This window comes from Copadichromis virginalis, linkage group LG23 (genome assembly GCF_057382275.1).
Source record: "Copadichromis virginalis isolate Kocher_CV1m ecotype Utaka linkage group LG23, C_Virginalis_male_GT1.1, whole genome shotgun sequence".
In the NCBI taxonomy this organism is placed as follows: Eukaryota; Metazoa; Chordata; class Actinopteri; order Cichliformes; family Cichlidae; genus Copadichromis; species Copadichromis virginalis.
Window position 1 is genome coordinate 17,110,816 of NC_140639.1, and position 19,983 is coordinate 17,130,798.

Genomic DNA, 19,983 nt, shown 5'->3' on the forward strand with positions numbered 1-19,983 from the left:
GTTTACTTGCACTGCTGTAACTGGAGCCTCGTCATCTCGTCTCTATATACTGGACTGTATGTAGCGGAGATGACAATAAAGTTTACTTTGACTTCAGCAGCAAGCAGGCGCACCGAGGGCTCTCGCGCTCACTTTTCGCGTATAGAATTTCAAAAAAACATCGGTCTGGTGTTTTCGTGTTTGTTGGTTTGTTTTAATTTTGTTTTATTTTGCGAGTTGGTTATTAGCTGCTGCTCCAGCCAGCCAGAGAATCCCCCGCCGCCCCGCCCTCTCCTCCCTGCGCAGCAAGCAGCAGGCGCACATGGCAAACAGAGGGCACCCTTACTCCCAGCAAATGGGCGATAGAAAACCAATCGGTGCCTACGACATTCCCGATATGCGCTGGCATGACGTCGGGGCAGCACGAGTACGAGTAATTTTTTTTTTTGCCGATGCCCGTGATGCCCCCCCCCCCCACCATGATGCCGTCCCGGGCAACCGCCCATGTCGCCCGTATCAAAAACCACTACTGATGAGTAAGTGGAAAAGTTGACTTTACTCTGTAAACAAATAAATAAAATGAACAAAAAAGGAGCATTTGTCAGGTGGATATCATAAATATTTATCTGTAAAGACATCCACAGTGCATAGCATTTTATTTATTTAGGAAATAGTTTACTGCCAGGTAGCACTACCCATTTCTTCTTATATATTGGCCTATTTATTTGCATACCCTAACAGCATTTGCATTTGCCAGTATTTACCCCAATAACAGCTGCATACCCTAACAGTTAAACTTAATTTTTAAACCATCATAATCATGAAAATCGTAAAAATTCTATATTCATTCAGAGCAAAAAATGCGTAAATACTTGGTTTTACAAAAGAAAATCCCTATACACAAGGTGGCGTTAATGCATGTTATGGTGGTTGCAGGTGCATAATTAGAAATTTTATATTCCAGTTTATTATATTCTTATAATGATTGTTGTCAGAACTCTTGTCCCTCCTTCATCCACGTAGATCGAAGATTGTTGACTTTTGCTTAACCGGGTGAAGGGACACTTTTTCTTGGTTGAACACGGAACACACACACACGCACACATACACATGTACACTGACACAGACCTGCACTCACCCCCCCCACCCCACCCCCCCTCCAAACGCCTTCGAAGCTTATGTCTTCTATGTTGTGAGATGATTCATGTGTTTTGTGCTGAGGTGGGTTTTTTGTTCTCAAACTGATCTTCCTGTTGGAGCTCAGTCTGGGGGAGTTCTTTTTTCTCCTCGTCTTTCCTCATGTTGTGCATTTCCCTTGTTATACCTCTCTGACCTGTCAACCCCACGTGATGTTTGTGTAATGTATGCATGGTCAGAAGGGTAAGATGGCGGTGGGACGGCTGGCAGCCTTAACCCAATTTCCCTCGGGATGAATAAAGTATTATCAATCAATCAATCAACCAATAATAGGACGAATGTATAAATGTTTAAAGAGTTAAAGTACACAAAACTGTGAGCCTAGAAACTGCAGGTTTTCCTTGTTCAACACTGTATTGTTTCACTTCAAGTTCCTGGTTGATTGGGTTTAGGTACTAACGCCGTGATGATCATGTTTTTAGGTTAAGTATGCCCTTTAACATACACACACACACAGTGTCTAACCAAGGAGACTTTGCCAGATGTCTGTATGTGATGAATAAGGAAATAAATCTTTCACTGCAACAGGTGCATCATAGCAGCTACTTCAAAAAACACCTTAAGTGTATCTCAGATATACTTAAGGTAGGATGGGATCGGATAGGAGCTTATTTTATTCTTACGTATAGGAACTGGCTCAATGAAAGAAAGAGAAAAATCCACTAAGAATGGTTCCCACAATTCATTCTGCAACCTGTGGTGCAGTATCAGCAATATCAGAGGTCCTGCCATAGCTTCCTTTACATAAAGTTCAGTTTATACTGAAACATTTCATTCGCATATGCATTCTGCTTGTTAGTGACTACAGTAATTAATTAGATGCTCTGATGCTCTTAGCACATCTGTTCTAAAAACTATGAAGGAAACGAAGTTGCTAGAAGCCTGGAATGGAATTAAACACTAGTTTAAAGCCAATAATATAACCTCTCTGTATTTCCCTCTCATTGTGAACACATTTAATAAAGATCTGAAATTAGAAATAAACAGCCTAGGAAAAGGACACCAGAAAAACTAATTGTTAAGGGACTTCTAGCCCATGTGTGTTTTGCATATGACAAATATTTTATTACCACCTCTGTCTAGTATTAATTAAAAAGTGAGTACTGACTGTACGATAATAAATCAATATTATTAAGATGGAATATTGTCTGGATCGTTTAACATATTTTAGGTTTAAGTTATGTGTCAGTATCTTATTTCCATGGTATATTCAGCACGTTGCATCTTTGTAATTATTGTGAATGACACCCAAACTATTTGGTGTGCGTGTGTGTTAGTGTCTGTGTGTAATGGTCATCTATTTTGGCAATTCACTGTTAAACAGTTGATTATGCAGATGTGAAGGTTATATGAGACTACAAAAGCCCCTTTTCCATTAGTACCTACTGGGATCACCTCACCACAACTCAAACTCGGGTCGACTGGTTTTCCATTACAATTGGATACCACCTAATGTGCATGGTAATCCTTACAGCAACACAGCTGCTGAGTATCCTGTGACGTAATTAGTATGCGACACGAACGCTATAAAGGTATCATCGAGGTGACGATGTACCTGCTGCCCAGTCTGTGGCTTTCTGCCAGACTGAGCAGCAAGTTGTTTTTTGTAGCCATTTCCCTCGTTGCCAGGTTTCAAAAATAGTGGTTTATATTTTTGTGAGCAAGCCCCTCTCATGACTCGTTGTGTGATGCCACTGACCAGTCAATCTGTGGCATGAAGTCTGATGATGTCACATATTAGTTCCTGCTCTGATTGGTTTAGAACTCCTGCCGAGTAGGTACTACTTTAGTACTTGGATCGATTCGCCACGGTTTTCAGGGTTTTCCATTAAGTCATTGTACCTGGTACCAAGTAGGTAGTAATGGAAAACGGGCTAAAGTGTGCTCTTATAAAGGCGTACATAATGGACTCCACACAGATCTGACCCATTCATTACTGTCTTTCTTTAAATTTTGTGCTTGCCATAAAGATACTGATAAACTAAACTATTTGTTTCTTTATATTTGTAGTGACTATGATCTTTAAACTTTGTCCACTAAATTCTTACCCGTTCATACCAAGGCAACCTTTGATCTAATCACTTCAATAATTTAATCAACCGATTCACACTACAACCTGGGTTTGCCTTTTATCTGTAGTTAATTTTATTTAATGTAATACCTGTACAGTACTCTGTTTATAGTAACCATTGTCCTTGATGTACATATGTAAGAAAAAATTGTGTATGTTTCTGTTCTGTGTCCTGTGTACTGTTTGTTTATATATGTGTCTTTCTGGCTGCTGTTACAACCAAATTACCCCTTGTGGACAATTAAAGGATTATTCGATTCGATTCTATCCAGTCCTAATAAATGTGCCTGAGGTGTTTTGTACATAATGCCACAATGGCTCTTGTGGTATGAAAATAATTTTGAGGAGTAAACATTGCTATGAATCAGGTGTGATTAAGCTTTGCTAGCAAAACAATTTGAATAGGGAAAAAGTTGTGTTTGTCATGTCATTAGTATAACTTGTAGTATTCTCTTTTTTTTTCCTTTTATCCTTTTTCACCTTGTCAGCTTTGCAACAGTTTGACTTGGTCCCTCTTTTGGAGCTCAACAGGCCTACATATAATTGCTTTGGTGAATAAGTGTTGCCTAACACTCCTTGACCTTCCCCCAGACAGAAAGGCTGAATCTCAGGCAACCTAAATTAAGGCTTCCTCCCTGTGGATCTGAAGGGCAATGTCAAATTTAGTGAATGTCTGCACACTCTCATCTCCATTCAGTTCATAGCAGCATAATAATCTGTTGAATGAACAAAAGGCAGAGAAGCCAGATTGGCTTATCATAATAGCCGTATTATGTCAACCTTTAACATTGTTGCCTTTATTCAGTTACTTTGTTAAACTGACAATTCTATCGCTGTAATTGCAGACAAGATGCGTGCTCGTCTTATTGTTTCCTAATGCTGTCAAAGTGTCAAAATCTGTAGTCAGGTGAGGTGTAATTTTAATCATTAACTTTCTGGGTCAGGTGAAACACTATTTTTAGGTTCCAGATCTTTGATACAGCTAAAGGAGATTATGGTATTGTGAGTTAATTAAGTGAATCATTTGCTGTTCACTGCTGCATGATCAACATAGTTTCTGTTTTTGAAATATGCATGGCTGTACCAGGCTGATGTAAAGTATGTGTTAAGAGAATAGAGTTGGCAGATTCGTGATACTCTCCTGTCATATAGCTGCTTATTTTAATAATTAATTGTTATCACAGTAAATCAAAGGATCGCCAAACTTCAAAATGAATCTGAAGGATTAAATTAAAGGATGGCTTTTTCAATCATGTGGCGCAGCCTCTTTTTTTCAAGGGCAGAAAAAAATACTGATATTCTGTCAAACACCACTTACCTGACAGAGACACGGACAAGGTCTCCTTTTACTGCCATAAATATAGCTGTATTTCATGATAGGCGGGGTGGAGATGGAGCAAAGTGTAAATCTGTCAGGAGAATATTTAAGCACGACTATGTGCTTCTGTACAATTATAAAAAGATTGCGGTTTCAGTTAAAACATGCCCTTTCACAGCATTAACACTGTACTTTGAAGAATGAGTCCTACCCAGTGTGTTTATTAAATGAGATCTGCATTTAACCAATTGGGACTAAGACCCATCTAATTATTTAAACTGCTCTAGCAGGCGCATATCAGTGAAATGAGAGCAGGTTTGGCAAAACAACAGTATCTGTTACCCTTCTAGTGAGAACAGGTTAATGTGTATATAACCTTTTCACGGCAACGGTTACACAAGCTGCATATCACTGTCACACACGAGGGATAAACAGAATCTGCGTGTACTGTGTGGTCTACTTGTGCCAATGGCAAACTACTATTCTCAATCGCACTATGAAGAGAAGAATAGGGGTGGTGGATCTTGTTCATCAAAATAAATATAAGATTATATTGAAGTCTACTGCAATGCTCCGGTCCTGCTCTGCTATACTGTATACATTTCAGTTGAGTCTATTATTAAACAATGTAAAGACATTAAAATGTATAATCATGTAAACAGGAAAGTGTTATACAATGTTTTTAACTGAATAAATGTTAAAAATGTGTCGTGTTAGCGCATTGGTAAGTGGCTACTAAATAACAGGTTGACATCATAATATCTAATATTGAACCTTCAAGTCCTTTGGATGTACCTGTGTGGCATGTTTGGTTGATGAACTATACTTTGTCACATCAAGCTTGCTGCCAAACAGACAGAAATTTTATGTATTATCGTAAGATGTGCTGTTACTGTAGTGAAGAGTGAATCTGTTATTGCAGGGCTGTATTTGAACTTAATGTTATTATGAGTAAAAACAACATATTTGGAGTAAAAAGCAAAATCATTCCTTAATTCCTTGTGTCCCTCTTGCTCATTTGGCTTTATTTCTACGTAACTAAGGGTTTTCACGGCGACCACAAAACCCCATCTGTGAAAAATGGACTCCCTTATTTTTAAATAATTTTCTGCACATGTCAAAATAGCAGATATATGAGTTTGTGTGGTGACCTATACAGCTAAAGAAAAATTTTTTTTTTTTAAAGGAAAAAAAAAAACAATTGAAAGTTTATTATTGTGAGAATTCTGGTTGAAAAACTGCAATCACAACACCACATCTGTGAGAAGTGGGCTCAAATGCAGAAAAAGATTCAAAGGCAGACAAAAATCCAATATTCTAGGCCAGGGGTGTCAAACTCAAACACACAGTGGGCCAAAATTCAAAACTGGAACAAAGTCGCGAGCTAACGTTAATATTTATTGAAATATATTTATTCCTCCAGACATAAGAATGAATCTTTTCTTATGGACTCAAACACGTTTTGCTGAAAAACTGAATATGGAACAAGCAAAGCTTAATACTAAACAATATATACATTAGCTGTATAATACCAGTAGGCCAGCTCTGATAGTAATTTGGTATGGCTTCGCGGGCCAAATGTAAGTAGGCTGCGGGCCAAATTTGTTTGACACCTATGTTCTAGGGTGACATATGAAGATAGTGAAGCAACGGAAACTGGCATGCAAGGTGCAATAAGCCCATGCATTAAAAAAACCAAAAAAAACAAAACAACTCTCAACTCAAATATATTACAAAAAGCACAATGGAAGCCCTTATGTGACTGGGAAATGGAGTTTCAAGAAGTCAGTCTAGCTGGGAAAGAAGACAGTTATGTATTACTTAATTGGACTGACATGACACAGGTAAGGCAGAAAAATCTAAATAAAATTATTAAGAGCTTTGAGCTAAATAAAAAAGGCAGATATGACGAATAGAAAGCTAAGATTCCTAATATTTTTTGTCGCCACAACCACCTCTCTTGACATTTACATCTCTTCTCTGTTGATCCTGTTTTTGGTGTCTTATCTGACTCTCATCTCATCAGCATATAAACTTGCATGATTTTAATACCTCTCCCATCACACCTTAAGCTATCCAAACCTCCAGGATTTACAGCAGAGCACTCTTTTCTCCAGCTCCTAATCTGGACCTTTAATAAAGTACTAAGCACTGTATTATCTTTCATCCACACTATTAAGGATTTTCAGTGAGAGTCTTGTGTTATCCAGCTTTTTCTTTTCATGAGAAACATTCAGCATGCTAAGACAAACAACGATTGTCTCATGCTAACTGATTACATTCATTTTAATATTGTGTCCCCACAAAGCTTAAAAGAACCAATGGTGGCTATGGAAGTATAGAGACTGTTTAGCCACAGATATGCAGAATATCACACAAGGTAACAGGAACTCTTTAGTGGCAACTGCTATGAAGGAAAGGAACGAACAAACTGTAATACTCAGAGTTCAAGAAAAAATGGGAAATGATAAAGGAACAGACGTACGATTTGAAAAATGAGAGGAATGGAGCAATAGAAAATGATAAAGGAAAGAATGCATGATTGGGGCAATGAGGACAATGAAATGATGCAGAGAAAAGGTGAGTGGGTGAAAGACAAGATAAAAACGAGATACAAAAAAAGAGGGAGAGGGAGCTATCATCTTTAAGTAACAAGGGCCCTTGTATGATCCCGTCTGGATACACACACACACACACACACACACACACACACACACACACACACACTTCTCCTTAGTGATTCAGTCACCACGGCAACAGAGCAGAGGGTAAATCGCCGCAGCAATTGCCCTAGTACGTGTCGTGCATGGGAATGCTGAGTCCCTGCTGCCACCACAGCATGGCACACATGTATCCATGCATGTGTTAGTAGCCATGAGCAACTTTCTAAAAGTAAACGCTATAACCCAGTAACCTCACTCACTGTTGTTATGTTGGCAATGACTGTGTCAAATTTAACACATAACTGACTGAATATCATGTCATCCAATGAACAGTCAGATATTCTGTTGTTTGGGGGGTGTGGGGGGGTTAATAACAAAATTCCTTATTTGCTAACTCATTAGCTGGAGAGAAGCAGTCTAAACATTAATTTATTCTAAATGTGTTTACAGAGAGCAAAGTTCAGTGGGATGAAGTTTATAAATAGTTTTTAACCCACAGGCTTTTAGAGTGACAGAGTGAAGAAGAAATTATTTAGGCTTAATTGTAGGTAGTACCTACACTCATGCATGTCCATAAGGGACTAGATGGGAGTGAAATACCTGCATCACCTGTATCATACTCTCCTAAGGCCAGCAAACGGGATCCCTTGTGCATATATTTGAGACACCTTTGACAAAACAGCAGTATTTGATGTAATGAGAATACAAATGGCAGTTAAGGATTGTTTTTGCAGTGTACGAGACTTTTAGACAAGGCAAATACAGAGCTGCAATGGTTTAAAATGTTTGTTAAACTATTGCGTTCCCAAACCTTAGTCAAGTTTCAACAGTTGCATGAGGGCTTTTGCATAATTGGATACTAGCAAAGTTTTCTGATGATGGTCATTGCTGAGAACACTGTGTTTAGAAATTTTAGTTCATCTTACTTGAGCTTTATCCTCACACTTTGAAGAAAAAACTGTTTTTTATTTTCAAAATAAGCTGTATTCCAGCTTCACATTTAAAAATCCAAAGGACATACTCACGGACAAACTGATATAAAAAACGTATCCACTGAGAGGCAAACAAAAAAAAAAAAAAAAATCAGTTTCACAGTATAGTCTAGACTAGGGGTGTCAAACGTACAGCACACGGGTCATATCCGGCCCGCCATAGAATTATATCGGGCCTGTGAGACAAATTCTTAAGACAGTTATTAATGGCCCATCAGTACGTGCGAGCTGAATCTTCAGCCCTGCTGAGAACCCATACAGGCAGGGGTGGGACTTTATTTTGATGGGCACACCATGCACCCAATCACATGCAAAGACAGACTTAGATCATACCATTATGTGAAGGAAGGAAGGGGGCAGAAGTTCTGAAGAGCAAGTTTAGTGGCACAGGCCAGGTACACAGAGAGAAAATGAGCAGCATTTAACGATGCTGGAGACTAAGAGTGCAGAATTTAAAAAATTAGGAGCTGGCTAAAGCGATACTGTTTTTTTATTTTGATCCATTTTCCATTGTGGAGGACAAAAGGTTTCAAACTTGTCCAGGCCTTAAACCTCATGTGAATTCCCCCTAGTAGTAGTAAATGCATAAAAATAAGGCTTTTATTAAAACACTGAATAAAAACAGCTTCCTTGAAAAAGCCTAAATTTACAGTTCACTTTCAGTTTCCCATCATAAATCTCTATTTTCTGCCTTATTCACTTTATTACACAGCAGTCTACCGTCGTGTCGTGTTGGCGGCCACTGTTTTATTTTTTTCCCCAAAATGACCTCTGACAACAAAGCCAAATTTCTGCTATTCATACCGAGGAAATTTTCATAAACTATGCCAAATTACAAAACGCTTAGCTATATCTCTAATAAAACCTCTGTAACTGTGAAAATCAGAAAAGCTTGTTTTTCACTTTCAACTAAAAAAAATTGTTTTTTATGACTACTATAAAAATAAATACATAGATAAACAACAACAACAATAAACTGGACAGTCTGAGCAATGAGCTACCAGAACCTTTTCTATAATTTAACACATTTATTTCTGACAATTTAAGTCCAAAGAGTCATGCTGACAGATTTCTTTCTTTATCACAGCAGCTTTGTGTGTATCATGTCAAAAAACAGTTGTGACTACTTTACAGAAAGTAGACTTTCATTGGTCCAACCCGCTTAAGATCAAAGTGGGTTGTATGTGCATGTGATGTAAAATGACTTGACACCCCTGGTTTAGACAGATAAGAGTGCCTGTGAGCCTTGAGGGAATTGCCTTCACTCACAAACAGCATATCAGTCTCTGTACTGATGACTACAGAGGTGACATCTTTTTATGGTTTTAAGCCATTAAGTTCTCGATAATCTATTCTGTCAACCCTTGGCTATTTAAGAAACCTTTACCTTTCATAATGCTCACTGCAGAACTTTTAATATGAGATGTATCACACATTCACACTATACAACAATGACTGGCGCTATGTCCACAGAGGGTTTCTGTGTGTATTCGTGGTATATATTTGTCTGCTGAAAGAACTCTCTTCGGGCCCAAAGGTGCAGTTATAATAGATCTGGGGGGGAAATGAGAGGGAGAAACAGCAATCAATCGCACTTCAAGCGTCTGGAAAATGTGTATTAGAGTGAAAACTTTTACACCATCACACTTGAGAGCAGCAACACAGAGATTTACACAACCCCAGCTTCACAACTACTACTTCACGCTTATGTAGCTGCTGCTCTTCTCTGCATAAATAATCCAACTAGTCCTAAAGTTTTACTGAGAAGTCACTATTTCATTTGCCACTAACAGATACCCTTTAAAAATCTAAACAAATGGCTAAAATGTCAAGTGTCACAGACCACAATCAACATTATATTGCTTCGATGCTCGTATTTGTAGGGTTTCTTTTTTAATTAGAGTGTGGAATGATCTAGGCTCAGTGTATATTTTCCTTCCACACCACTCAAAGCATTGCAATGATTCTTACATATGCGAAATAGATGGTTATAATGAGATTTGTCCTCTTTGTCACTACTTATTAAAATTCTGCTTATTCAGGTGGCCAAGAATCAATTAATTATTGCTCAGAAGTCATTAGTTTCACACACACTGCCTTCCAAGTAAGAAAATAATCATTGCTGTTAAGGCTTCATTAGCTAACGATTTTTTAAGAGATTTTTTTTTTCCCTTCCTAGACACTGTTTACTTTAAAAATGGCAAGTCAACTGCCTAAAGACCCTTTCAATTGGTAAATTAATGATGCCAGTTTGATGAGGCGAGGGGAAAAATGATGACAAAGGGAGACAATCCTTTGTGCTTAATAGCTGCACAATCTTAATAAGCCAGCGACAACCAGAAGTAGTTTAACTACACTGGAAGACTTTATATGTCTCACAAGAATATTTGCGTACACAAAAATACTAACCTTCCCAATCTAATCATTTACCACTTCCGGTGCCCTTCCTATATATTTGTATCATCTTGTTGATCGTTTGCAGCAGCTGTAGACTTTACGTTTTGACGCCAACGACTGTCACACAGTCTTAAGCAGTTTATTTTCAAGAAAAACCTCGAGGACACCTTTAAGACAAATAGACAAGCTGCAACAGTTTTTGATCATTATTCTGCTTCTCTCACATTTCTTTCACAACAACAGAGACAAATTTGGGCAAAGCAGGCAGAATGAGGACTACCTCAACAGGAGACTGGCCAATTTGAGTTCACTGTCAAACTGGAGAAAATTTAAGGCAACTGAGCTTTAAAAAAATAGCAGCACTACTGAAAACAAAAATCTGTTTTTCTTTTTTCTTGGACAGTGTCTATATGAATTGTACTAAAGTAAATGTGGCTACATAGTCTGCATTAATTTTTCCTCCACTGCTATTGATGGCAGGTAGATGCCTCACCTGGTAGCTTTAGTGCCATTTGATCTGTGAGCATGTGAGTAGAGATGAATGAGAGGAAATTACAGGCAATACAAATAAAAAATAAAAAACAACAATGGTTACGTCTCAAGAGAGGTTTACTTTCTGACTATATTCTGAGTTTTCACTCGGAGTTTGTTGGTTGTAGCTTAAATGATCTTTCTGTTTTCAAAATAATCCTACAGTAATATGTGTCAATCCCTACGTTTCCAGTCTTTCTGTTTTTCTGATCTAATATTGTCACTGAACTGCAGATCATTTGTGTAGTATAGGGGATAAAGAATGGGATGATTGAGCTGCATCAACAGGGAAAACCTTTCCCATCTCCTAAAGCTGGCAGGTGATCACAATGAAAGAAGAGCGGGTAATTTAGATTCTTTTGACTGCAGGCAATCCTTTGGTATTTTCTAAGAGCTTTAGACTGGAGCTGGGAGGAGAAAGGATAAAAAAGGTAAAAGGGGTCTGCTCAGACTAATTGCCTAAGCGGTAGATCAATATCTGAGCTAAGAAGGAAAGACCACAGCTCAGTGACGAGACAACCAATAGGACTCAGGAGTTCAAATGTTTCCCTGGGTTCAAATTTGACATTCTTACTGGAGCTGTAAAGTCAAAGCAGCTATTGACTGGGTATATGGTAGATGTAGATCTCAGTTGTTCCATCTAAGATGGAAGTAATGAATGAAAGTAATAACTAAAACTGGTATTTTACGGTAATTATTTAATATATATGCCTGTAAATTATGGCAAACAAAAAACATTATGGAAACAAATTAGGATTTTGGGAAAGAACCTGTTTTTATTCATAAGCAGTGCTTGGTTATCTCACTTCTTCAGTGTCAGATTTACATGTAAAGAACTAGTTGATCTGCCTGATTCTGCTTTTTCAGTCTTTTTTTACCTACTCACATACTTTAAATGTGCATATTTTACACCATTTCACACCTGCCACACTTTTGTTTACTGAATAGAAGAGTGCAGTAAAATTACATATTCTAATTCTCATGGGATAAGAGGAAGGATGTGTGTGTGAAATGGGTTGCAGTCAACAAAGTGCAGTTAAGTGAAACTATGCATAAAAGCAGCCTTGCTCTTACATTTCATCCAGTTAGATTTAAAAGCGGTTCACTTCAAAACAACACCCAGGTATGCATACACTCATTTAATTAGGACTCTTTCAGAAGGACGCTGTTATCATAACAGAGGGCTTTCCATGGCATCCCAAGAGACCAATAAAAGAGTCACAAATGACTATACGGTATATTCATTTCACAGTTTTGTAAAGTTTCGAGCCATCTAACGACAGTCAGGTAATTATGACAAATACCTGCTTAAGGTAAAAAAAAAAAAAAAAAAAGCGTTATTTTTATTTTTTTTCCAGGCGTTTCTCTGTTGTGATAAATATCTAAATGAGGGTTGGCATTTGGTAATAACATGTGGTGTGTGTGGGCAGATCAGTTTTCATAAATACACAAATTATGCTCCAAAGCCAGCTTGCTGAGAAGAATTCTGCACACAACAGCTATAATTGTGCGGAGTAGGGACCCAACACAAAGGAGGGGAAGTCAAATAACAATTGTCCACTACAAGATACCACAGACATCGTTAATTCCTGTTTTTCTGTGTTGACAATTTTTCCATCCAGAGCCTGGTGTTTAGCAAAATAACATGCAGTGGAAAACACTATATTTTCAGTCTTTAAATGGCAGGTCAGACACAGCTCCTCCTACAGACAAAAAGGAAAGCTGCATGAGCCGGCTGATTTTCATTCCTTCTGTAAAAGCGCAATCTTTCTGTGCTGAGGTTTGGAAGGATATAGCTGGACAATGGCAGCAGGAGGTAGGGCAAGAGGTGTCCCTGCAGACTAATTGCTCAGAACATAGTGGGGTGATAAAGTGACAGGTTGAACAGAGTGGCGGCCATGGCAGCATAAAGACCATGCTCATAGCAACATCATAAAAGTTAATTACCATCATACAAAGAAACGCCCCAACCATTGTGCCACAGTGAAAGGATGAGAGAGGAAAAACACACACACATACAGCGGGAGAGAGAGAAGGAGAGAGAGAGAGAATACATTAAAAGACCTGCAGAAACAAAGACTTAACAAGTAACAAGTAGTCTCCTGTGTTGCTAATGAGAAAGCTGAGATAAAACAGGGGGATAAATTTAAATGTAGGGGGTTCCATAGCACCTCTCCAGGGCTCAATACTACTCCCCTGCCAATAATGGCTAAGCCTTCAAGCTTCAAAGGTAAACTAGAGAGAGAGGCAGAGGCACAAATATTTCTTTTGGCCTGTGTGGGTAATAAAGTCTTGAGCCTTGGTGGCCTGTAGCACTGGAATGAGCTGTCTGCTGCACCGTGTGCAAGCCGGCAAGATAATCTCTACGGGGACAAGTGGAGTGGGATTCAATAGGGAAAACAAAAACCCAGGGGATATGTGTGTGTGTGTGTGTGTGTGTGTGTGTGTGTGTGTGTGTGTGTGTGTGTGTGTGTGTGTGTTTATGTGTACATGTTTAGTCATCTTTGTGAGGTATGGTTAGGTTTAGGCTAAGGGTTAAGGTTAGGCATTCACTTTTGATGGTTAGGGTAAGCGGTTAGTGAAAGCATTATGTCAATAAGATGTCCTCACTAAGATATGTGTGTATATAACTACGTTTTAAAGGTTCAGTTAATTTTCATAATATTTTTTACTGTCCTGAATATTGTGAAGGACATTTTAACCTATACCTGAATCTCCTTTGTAGCTGTCTGGCTCTCAACTACAGTTGACTGTCATGTTTCAACCAAAGAAGACTGCCTTCATTTTAATTTAAGAGTACTTGTTGTAGAACTAGACAGCAACTTCTTCCTATACCAAACACATCTTGCTCTCTATTCTTCCCTAATAGAGTTTGACGAGGTCCTCAGATCTTTGTTTTATGCTTTGCAAAGAAAGACTAATTAACCACACACGGGGTAAAGAGTTCCAATATTTTTGGGAGAACAAACAAAAAATAATAAGGTACAAAGACAGCAGAAAAATGAGAAGAAATGTAAAATAGATTCAGTACATACTAGATACTGATTTTTTTTATATTGTATACCCAGATATGTCACAGAGCCTGCCAGAAGCATACCTGTGTCTAGCAGTGAGCAAGTGGATTCTTTGATAGCGACATCCAGAAGAGAAGAAAAAGAAGCTGCAATTCTAGCAGGCCCATGACTGTAATGAGGGGGCAATGAGTATTGAGGCTGCTCATTACCAAAACCTAGAGCTGCAAGGAAGCCAGGATGACAGCCGCTAAGACAGAAAGGGACCCTGTGAGGAACACCATAGGAGGTAAAAACTCTGAAAGGAATAAATGGAGCCCAGGAATAGATATCACCTTCAGGATTTCAACTGACATCAGCTCCTGTGATTTCAACCTGATGCTGTTGGTTGGGTAGAAAATAAAACATAGTATGTAGACCACTAATGAAATCCTCTTAATTATATGGCATTATAATGACATTTTAGAAGCCCTTACTCTCATAATTTGTGTAAATATCAATGACCACATAGGGTTGTTTTTTTAAATGTTATTATCTATTAAAAAAATAAGTTACTAAGTGAGTAAAAGTAAGTTGGACTAATGAAACTGGGTGACCTACATAATATGTTTAATGGGAAAAGACAATTGAGGATTAATTTACTAAAACATCGCTGAAAAACTCCAAGTCTAGTTGGGAGTTTAAAAAAACAGTTTAATAGTGCAGTGATGAAAGACTGGATCAGATGCATGGCTTTTATCAATTTATCAGTTTTTGAATACTGAATCAGTAATGAAATTACTGTAGAGACTAATCTCTGAGATTTCAGAGTTAGACAGACAGCATGTTTCTTGAAGACTGCACATTAAAGACATGACATCGATAAATTTTAAGGTATGACAGTTTGCCAAAACCTGTGCCTACTGGAGGGTGGGTGTCCCAAAAGGCACTACACAATTCCTTTTTTCTATTTTGTTCCAGGTATCATTCAGAGAGACTTGAGGCCATCAGCATATCCTCCTGAGAACTGAGGAAACAAGTATCTTTTTTTTTTAGATGTCCTGCCTATTTGGAGCTGACAGTGGCCACCCAAGCACATGAGATATCATTGGAAAAGCCAAGACGTCCACTTTTGAGCACAACAGGTCTTGTTAGGGTAGCTCAAATATAACTGAAATAACAAGAGAAAAGTCAAATGATATAGACCAAAAACAATTGTCCATTAAAGAGGACATAAATGAGCATATGACAGCTTAGGCTCTGCAGTTTTTCAAAGGATATCATTGCCTTGCCTGCTCACCAGTTGACATTGGAGCTGCTTTGCAAAATTCCTGCTTGGCAAGAAGTTTTTCAGTCCCCGACTGCAGTTCAGCACGAGTTTGAAAAGCTTCATGGCCATCACACTTGAATGGGCTCTGCACTCTTCTAACCTTACACCTCATGCCTTTTTTTGTGGGGCTATATCAAAAGCAAGCTGTATGCTAAGCCCCTTAACCTGTCACAGTTTGAGGAAAGAATCTGCACGGTCTGCAGCGAAGTTGGGAAAGAGATTCTGCGAAACGTCATAGAGGCTTGCTTCTGAAGGTGGCTGAAAATTGTTGAAAATGCAAGTGCTCCTCTGGAGGCATACAACAAGTCTTCAAGGCATTGGAACTTGATGGCAAGCCTAGCAAGAACAACTTCAACAACTCCTTTGTCGATGCTAAAAATATGAATAAACTTAGTTTCTTGTGAAATTTTTAGGACTTCATTTAGTGTATAGTGGCTTTTGTATTTCTATGTTTAAGACACATGTGTCACCCACATTTGATTTCCTAGATTTCTGGGTAGCCCTGAGATAATGAATACTTGTCAAACTCCTCAATATGCCATCTCGCCTTTTGCATTACACAAACACATTAACAATTTTTCCCCCGTACCACAGGACTGACGCTGGCTCATCCACAAACCACTAGACTAATTGACTCTTGACTGAGAAATCACAAAGTGAGATCTTGCTAATTACCTGAGTCTGTGTCGTATTAAAGACAACATGCACACGCGCACACACACATAATCACCAAGACACATTTAAGTTTCATTTGTATTCAGAGTCATAAGAAGCTGGAGAGGTTAGATGTAGCAACAGAGAGGCTGTCTGCCATTTCACAACTTCTTAATTTACCATCACAGCAGAAAGACTGATGCAGCATGGAAGCAACTGATTCTCTGTGACCCAACTGAAATAAGGGGAGAAAGATAACTAACAGTCTTCATTTTCCCTTCCCTCCTTTCCTCCCATATCGAGCATATCTAAAGGGTATCTAAGTTTTTAAAACTTTGCTCTTCTACCTCCAGTGCCAAAGCAAAGCTTATTCATAATAACAAATGTTTTTGTTTTCCTCTTTTGGGCAAAATAGAGAAATGTTGGAATCTGGTAGCCAGTAAGCTTGATTGGTGAGAAAGACTAGCATAACAAAGCAGGACAGCTTTGGTTGCAAGCAAACAGTAATTATGAAGTGCAAAACGGGACTACAATTTCAAAAAATGTCATTTTATAACAAACAGCTTTCATTTGAAGGCCATGAAGCTTTGTTTAATTTATATATATCATACACAATGACTGCTGAATGAAACTGAATCGTGACGTTTGAGATGCCTTGAATATTTTAATATACCCATCCACCTAACACTTATCTACAGGCAATGCAAGATGAACTGGCCATGTAAAGAGACATATAAATGTCATATAAATTTAGATAAATGCTGCAAAACACTAGCATAAAATATTTACTGTAATCAATGATGATCAAAATCCTTTCTTCAAAACGATCAAACACAACACAGCTATTATCTGAGTGAGATTCTCTGTTCTTTATATTTCTTGCAGACAAAGAAAATATTTTTTAAATATACCCCAGTTGCTCACACAGGGACCCACTTCTACTCAGTCAGGCATTTGTGAGCTTTTCAACAGATTCAATTATTTGTTTTTCATCTGCCAATTACAGTGTATAAATTCACACCTGTTACCACGGCTGCAGGAGCCCAGTCAACACCTATGGCATCACATTGTCAATAAATGACACACACACAAACTGCTATGAACCCGAAACACAAAGTTTGCACAGACCTTACTTAATGTATAATCTCTAAAAACTGAAAACTGAATATGAATATTTAGTCTGTAGGCAAGGGAATAGATGTTTCTTTACTGGAAGCGTGTTAGTCTCCAGCTTACTGTGATCTTTGTTCTCTTGACCAATATATGCAGAGGTGTTTGGCTGCATGCAGGTTTTCACAGTCTGTGAACTAAAGTGGGACGCACTACTGAAATAACTGCATATAGTCTGACAACTATTTCCTATTAAATGTTAAAATATATTTTACATTCATAGTAAAACTATAAACAATGCCCACCCCATGGGATGGGACATCTTAGCCTGGATATTAGTTATGTAGATATCTGCTGGCTATGCCAGAAGCCCTGAAACACTGGCATTAGCCCCCACTTGCTAAGAAATTAGAGATTAGCCAATAAAGTAACTGATTTAATCTATCCAAACACATACAAAGCATAGATTCTAACATGCTGAATCATATTGTGGCTTTTCTTATATCAGTACAGGTAGTTTTGTTAACAACTAACATTAATTACTTAGTTAGTGGGAAAAAATAAAATACCTCTAAAGTCTGACAATGTGTGAAAGAGAGAAGCAGTGAAAGATAAAAGGGTCAGCAGTCAAGCATCTTTGGCTCAGCACTTCAATCCCTCTCTGCTCAAACTAAATGCCAAATATGGTCACACTGCTCCAGCTCACTTCGCTCTATGTCACACATACACAAGTTCAAGTAAAGGTAGACTACACATACACATCTGTGTACTGACTCAAGGAGACATGCATGTGTGCATCAACACATAACCATAAGACTTCATTTCTTCTCTCAGACGACCCCAACCAAGAGCTTTCACACTAGGATGGTCTCCCCGTGTCTGGCTCCCAGGAGACTGTGTGAAAGAGGACTACACAAGTACTGTATGTGTGTGAGTATGATGTGTGTAGCAGACAGCAACTGCCTCTCAGGGTGCCTGTGCTTTAGCCATGGTGTTATCCCAGTGGATGAGAGTGAAGAGGAGTCTTTTCTTTGAGACTGCTGACTGGAGTCCTCATATGAGTGCCTGGAACAAATGGATTAAAGAATAGCATAATCTGAGGCAGTGGCATGCCAACTCACTACTGCACCACACTGGACTCATCTCATGCCAATTCATAAGACCCACTGCTATAAGAAAGCAACAGTACATCATGGATTTCTAAGGTTTTCAAAGAAAAAAAAGTCCCAATATACTCATGGTAGACTCCTATATATATAACAAGATTCCAGCTATAACAGGAATAAGAAACAACACATTTTACTGTTACTTCCAAGTTTAGGCTAGAACTGTGGGAAATGTTATAATGACATATAGATCATTCAATAAGTATTTTGCATATTTCTAGTGTTTTTTTTCTCAAATTGCTTCTGTGTGAGAAACACTTGCAAAGGCAAATGTATCTGCGTTTGCTTTTAGATGACTCACAATTATCTACACTGTGGCAGCAAAATCACACCCGCCCTCTCCAATAATTTCTCTAGTTAGCCATGCATCACAAGCACAACAATCATAAAACACTGCAAACATAGGAGTTTTTTTTTTGTTTTTTGTCTTTATGTCCTTATATATCGTTGTATTTGACATTTCTGGTTTTATTGTGCACAAGTAAGTAGGGCTGCCACCAAACTGAAGTTTCAGATACATCTACAATTCATTTTTTTTGTTCAGTTTAAATAAGATGCATTTTAATTTCACTATGAACAATGACAAATGCAACCACCTAAATTAAACAAGGAAATAAAATTCATGTTGCCTGCAAAGAAATATCTCAATTCTCGCCTCTAAATAAAATCCAATCAATTAGTTTCCACTTTTGAATGATATTGTATGACATGTTTTTTTGCACAAAATTTATATTACATTTTTTTTATTAAAATGTGAGAGAATACAGTATCAATGCCTGGATCAGCCCTTTGTTTCCTTTCTTTTAGCGGTTTTGCTAGTACATAGGTCAACACTCTGTGCTTAACTACTGAAACCTAATCATGCCTGTATAGCAGGGGCATCAATCAGCCTCAATTTCAGCGTCTCTCATCAGTTCACACAGGCATAATGTTTCATGTCTTTCATGTAGACGAATTCCACTTTTATCTTGAAGTAAAGCTGTTCAGAAATCAGTCCAACAAATAAACAAGCAAAACCAGAAATTTGAGTATTACGTGTGTTAATCAGGGAACTAGAAAGTGAACTACATTTGCTTTTAAGTAAAATTCGTTGAAAAGCCCAGGTGGAAGAATCAATTCCAGGAGAAGCAGTATAGTTTCATTACAGAGGAGGTTACAAAAATAGCAACCTGCCTTCTAACCCAACTAACAGTGGCTGTGGCATTAAGAAATGATGTATCATCAATCAGTGCAATGTAGGAAAATAAATAGCATGGTGAGGAACTGAGTGCTATTGTAAGTGTCAGCATTCAACAGTCATTTGCCAGAATGAGAGGTTCTATAGACTTCTGTCCACCTCTCCACTCAGTCCCTCCTCCTCCTATCCTTTCATCTTCTGTCATCTGTCCCACTGGCAGCCTGTCCTTCCCAAGGTCTGCTCACTCATTAATCATCATTTCCTCCTAAAGTTCTTTCCCACAAGCACACACAAATACACAAACACACTGTGTTAGTCAGTCACTCCTAACACGGTGCCTGACTATAATTATTCAAAGCTGAGTGATCCTTTGTCATTACTCTTGTTGTGCTGGCAGCAGATTGTCCC

General features: G+C 38.3%; 1 protein-coding gene across 2 annotated transcripts in view; it reads right to left on the minus strand.

The window, feature by feature from the left end:
• The window catches only part of nlgn1 (neuroligin 1), a 314,164-nt gene that overhangs the window by 224,895 nt on the left and 69,286 nt on the right, over positions 1 to 19,983 (minus strand). The window lies entirely within an intron of this gene.